Below are 6098 nucleotides of genomic sequence, written 5' to 3'. Positions count from 1 at the left end.
GGAAAATTCACGATTCGCAATGCAAAGTCATCTCTTTTGGCGTAGCTGCTTACATGAAAAGGTGAGTTGTGGTCACCAAGCTTGATCCTTGTGTCGAGGTAACACACTTCAGTTGTTGGTGTGAAAGTGCCCTCTAGTTCCAATTCCGAGGGGTAAATTGTGCTGATGTAATTTTCAAACTCCTCATTGTTAACGCTGAATAAATCGTCAATGTATGTCGAAAGGTGTTGCTAAAGTGGATGGCTTTTGTCTATCTTTCTTCATGGTGTTAAGCAGAAAGTCATACTCAAGGGTGTGAAGAAACAGATCGGCCAACAAGGGTGCACTGTTAGTGCCCATCGGCATACAAATACGTGTAACTTGCCGGAAAAAGAAGTTTCCGAAGTAGACGTAGATTTTGTCCATAAGAAAGCCAATAGCTAGTCAAAGTTCCCTACAGGAGAAGTAAGTGTACTTCCTATCATTCGTCCAGAAAGCATGAAAATTATTGGTGGCGAAGAAGTTATTTCCTCTGGTGTTGAAGAGTCTCTCCAACAGTTCATGGAGTTGGCATGTGGTAGGCTTGTATAAAGAGCTGAAATGTCCAAGTATTCATCTTTAGCTTAGCGTGTGATATGTTCAATAGGTTGAATCCTGATGTCATCCACTGAATGTCCGGGTAAATTTAAAAGCTTTACAATGTAGGTGGTTGAATGTTTCCTAATCGAAGAACGATGACCAGATATTTTTCGCGCGTTTTACTTCCGGTCATTTTCTGGCCAAGGCACCAGCAAGCTATCACTCCCATCCCTCCCCCCCCGGATAAAGCATTTTTGTTCTGTCAAAATCAGACTACTGTACGTACATATAAAGGGTTTCGGCGGTACTGAAAAAAAAAAAAAAATTTGCTTCTTTATAAATAATTTCAAACGGCTGCCGCGTGGTGGTGAAAGTTAGGACAATAATCTCACGTCACCGAATTGAAAATACACCGTAAACGAAAAAATGTGGAAAGGAAAATTTGAAAGAAACTTTTTAGTTATCCTGTTGAGAGGGTTTTGAGAGACTTTGAATTTCAGTTATCACCTTTTTGAATGAGATATTACGACAGTGGAAATATGTCAGTTAAGTTGTACTTTTCTTCCAAGATTTCGTAAACTTTTGAGAAAATAAAGCCAGTAAAACGCGTCACAATCCGTGAATCAAGTTTCTATTTTTTGCATGCGCTCATCACATTTTTCTTGCGTGGACTAGATCTTTCATGATGTGGTATGAAGACAAGACTTACTCAGAATAGCACTTACGTTATGGAAATAAAAGATGAATATATCCTTTTTTAACATTTATCTTATTTACAATGCTTCTTTATGAAAAAGGGATGTTTACGGCCAGGAAGACATAATTTTCAGTTATCTATTTTCCTCTAAAAATAACTGAAATATTGATGTACAGACTGAATTGTTACTGCCAGCTCGTCCAAAGAAATCTATCACCCAAAGTCCTTGACCTTACAGTAGTGACTACTTACTTGTTTGCAGTCCATAAAAGACGGAAGTCTTGAGAAGATGACAAATTTCCTTATGTGATGGACATCTGACCTGAACGTTGCCAGTGACTGGAACATGAGCCTTATGCTGTGAGACAAATGAATATAATACGTGCTTAGAAGAAAGTACGCAGGTTAAATTAAGGCTTTTTGAATTAGAATACAGTTTCTTAGGGTCTGGTTAAGAGCATATGAAACAAATGACGGTTCTGGGAAACTGCCCAACTATCCCTCCCTCTAAGCCAACATTTTGCCCTAAGTGAAAAGTAAGTGTTAATGGTGGCTTAGGGGAGGAGTAGGTAGGCAGTTTCCTAGAAACATATATAATGATCCATGTCTTCTTTCCTGGCTTCCGTAGAGAAAGGATGCTTCTATATCGAAACAAAATTTTCATCTTCTACATTTCTTGGAGTGCTACTGTGGAGTAGTTCTCATCAAAACTGTCGGTTCATTGCTAGTAACAGTAGGTCCAGCGCGACCTGAGGACCTCAGTAATGCTATTAACGATAAGAGTTTATTTTGAAAAAATGAAAGAAGAAAAAGACACGTAGACTGCACTGAGGCATATAACAAATGAAACTACTCTTCATCAAAAATAATCCAACACAACTGTATAATTTTAAAGCTCAAAATGTGTTAAGGCAATTGTATTTGCATCATCTAGATTTAACCAAGACCATATAAAGATTAAACAGAGCTTTACGACCCCTTTTTTCACCACCCTCAATGTAACAAAAGCTAAACATAGGAAGATGACGTCTAGTGGAAACATTCCGGTGCCTTCTTAATGAAATTATGGTAAATATTAGTTAGTTAAAAAAAAATGGACTTTGGACTGTGGATTATGCTTTGTGGACTGCATATAAAAAGTGGACTAGAAATTAGGAATTGGCTATAGCATAGGGACTGGGTATTAAACATGGAATACTGATGGTGTTTGAAAAGAATCTGTACAGAGATCATAATAAGATAAATATTGCGGATTAGCATAAAACAATGGCCTTAGCCTCCAACACAAACATTTTTTTGGCTCATCACTCAATCTTGTCTCCCCAAAGTTTGTGGGTACAGAAACAGATACAAAGCCCTTAACTAATGCTACCCAAAAATACTGTGAATAAAATGCTGAATTTGATATAAAAAAAGAGAGTTAGAGGAGAATTCCGGGGCTAGTACGTTTAAACCAGTGAAAGATAGGAATCTGAAAGGCAGTGAATCAACAAATTAAACCAACGCTCAATAATGTTTTAACCAGCTCCTTAAGTAACATAGTCAGCAAGTTATAATGTTTTCACTTTAAATACTCATTGGAGATGTCAGTGAGTTTGAACTTCTGGTAGCTTTAACTCTGTGATAAATTCACAGAGGTCAACTGGCCACAAGTCCATTGCAAAGCCTTGGAAATAATAAGCCGAGTTTTCAAAAATAAATAAATAAAAAAACCCGTAGTCCGCATTTTATGCCTTGTCCGTGTTTTATACCAAGTCCGCGGTCCGTAATCCGCAGTCCGCAGTCCACAGTCCACTGTCCTGATTTTTTACTAACCGCAAAACAAAATGGCTACAAGCACTCAAATGAAGAAATAAAAAAAGTATTGGAAATTAACTATAATTGTAGAAAACAATTTTTTTGAGTTACCTGTGACAATTGCCAAAATCGTTCTCACTCGAGAGCCATCACCAATCCGCGCTGAAAATTGGGCTGTAATCACAACGATGAGTCCGTCGACATGGATGTTGTACACCCGTCCCAGCTCCACAATCCTTTTCATATCTTGGGAATACGCTCAGATCAACCAGTTTTGGCCGTCGTATTCAGCTCCACAGGCATCGTGTCAAGTAGGTATAGTCCACCGTATTAAACAAGGAAATTCTCCTGTAGATTCAAAGAAAAATCTTTCCCTTTGCGTACAATAAGCGAGGTAGCTATTACCACAGTAAAGTGCCCGAAATAAACTTTCTTCACTCTAGAGTCGTTCAAATCTTGAGACATTCTTCCCAGTTTGGAGCTTTTCTTTTCTGTTCAAAACAACAATCATAATGATCAGGATTTTGTTTTAAGGCCAATAGGTTGTTTACACCGCGTCTGTCGCCTGCACGTGAGTTCAAACATGAGCCCACAACCTCACCGCAGAATGCAGCGGTATATATAAATTATGGCGGATGTCCATGTAAAATACACGACGATGGACATTAATATGAAGATATGACGCACATACTTTTGTTTTTTGAACATCGTTTAATAGAAGAAACAAAAAGCAAACTGCATTGATAAGCAGTAATAGCATTAGGAAACATAAACGCATTTCTGGAAAGAAAGAAAACTTTAACTTGACGTTTCGTATGTTTCAACATACATGTCCAGAAGTAAGTATGACGCACAGGTTCCTAGCTGTACGCACAGTACACCCCCCCACCCCCCGGAGGGGGGGAGGGGCACTCAAGAGACGTTTGGGTGTAGGTGCGCTACCGGAGTCTTTAAAACCTGACCCTGTATGAAACAAAAATTGCTCACTTCGCTATCCTGTTAAGCTATCCCTACCCGTCAACTAGGCCACAATCTGGTGCTGTATTCAATCGTAAATGTACTATGACACTACCCGGGGAGTGGCACATTTTAAAAGCACATGCTAAAGATGAAGGGCACTTAGAACGTTTTCACTCACGTGGCCAGCATCTATGCAAATTTATTGGAACGAAAGAAACTAAAACTTCCTTTCACGGGGAAAAAACGAACCAATTCAACGACCTGCTCCCAGTTGGCATGCTTGTTAGCTTAACTGATAGAGCGTTGCACCGGTATCGCAGAGGTCAAGGATTCGAATCCCGTACAAGCCTGGGTTTTTATCAGGCTTTTTTTTCGCAGCTGCAAAAGTTTCGTATATAACTAGGATGATCATCATTCATTTAAAAGAAAGTTTTTGCATAAGAAAAAGGTTCAACTCCCACAGGATTGGTTTGGAACACCGACATGGCCGCCATTTCATTGTTTTGAAACACCAATATGGCCGCCGTGACGTCATGTGAAAATGCCCTATAGAGACAGGGGTAAGGGTAGCTTATTAGAAGAAGGGGTTTCCCGGTTAAATCGTAGGAAAGGTCAAAGGTCCGATCAGATTGCCATTTGTGTAGTCAGAACTGTAGTAAAAAGTATGAGCAATTTTTTTTTATTGGACGCGATTTTTTATGTTGACAACCCATTAATATCTCCAAACCCAACACGGTGGGTCGCCTCGTTGGCTCTTGCCTCAAGGTAGCCCTAGCTTATCATATTAGGTCAAAATGGGTTATTAGTCTCCCTGATAACCCTATTCCGATGAGCCAATCAAATGGTGAACATTGAATAGCTATAGTCCAGTTATTAATAACATTTTTTATTACATTCTACTATGTTCTAACTATGAAATAACAAGACTGTCTTAACTTTCTTAATAGAATTTTTTGAAACATGAATAGGAAATGTCATTACTTTCTCTTCGTTCGTGAAAAGTATTTTTATAGAAGAAAATTCGCAACAAATAAAATCTTTCCTACTAACATGAATATTCGTCTCTTTTAATTATTTCGATTGCACGATAAACGGTCCGTTTTAAGTATCCATTCATTCATATACAAAAAAATCCCTGAAACACTTCCTTTTAAATTAAGCAATCAATAGAATTCGTTGACTCTTTAAATATTAATTCTACAAAAATGATGCTGAAATGAAGTAGTAAAAACGAGCCTAAGGTCGTCTAAGAAAGAAATTCGAGAGGGGACCAATTGAGATTTTAATTTAATTTAATTTTAATTTAATCTACTGTCCTAAATGATCGCCTCATTTACTAAGTCGTCAAAAAGGGCCTGCAAAAAAAACAAGTAAAAGAATGTTATGAGTAGAGAATCATCTCCTCATCAATCATACACATATCTATTACATGCTTGTTACAATTTAAGCGAGCAAAAACGACCATTTAAAAATAGTGACAGGAACATCCGATAATTATAACTTACACCACAATTTTTGAAAGGCTATTTCGATTCTTTTTGTCGCTATCATGACATACAATAGCTTCAAAACCTCTTCTGCTGTGTTTGTTATTTCATTCTTTTTAAAATCGTGGGTTTGCATCTAAAACGCAGTAGAGACTTTCATGTCGCAAATTACCGGCGGAAAAACGCACTTTCTAGCTTTAGAATAATCTCAAAGTTCTTCAAACTACACTAATCGTTATGCAATACTTCAAATTTTTACGTTCATTTCATAAGCAAACTTGAGCGTTTATTGGGCCACGAAGTAACTGCGCATGCCAAAATTAAGTTTTGACCCCCAATAAAGTTTTGTTGCTTATCTAAGACCAATTGCGTTTCTCAAGAACAGTGCTTGCAATAAGCGACAACTTTAGTAAGACACCCTTAAGGTGTTTCGATACAGTTTTTCAGAGGCCATACCGATAATTTTTTTTATCATATTTTAACGCTAGGAAATTTTGGTTTATTTTCGTTCTTGCGATCTTGAAAACTAACCCGTTTTCTCCATTGACGCTGTTTTGTAGATATATCATGTTTATTTCCTTCACTATTTATAATAGTAT

Source organism: Porites lutea, chromosome 6 (assembly GCF_958299795.1).
Source record: "Porites lutea chromosome 6, jaPorLute2.1, whole genome shotgun sequence".
NCBI classification, from domain to species: Eukaryota; Metazoa; Cnidaria; class Anthozoa; order Scleractinia; family Poritidae; genus Porites; species Porites lutea.
The sequence above is the reverse complement of the archived record's forward strand: the minus strand, read 5'-3'. Positions refer to the sequence as shown.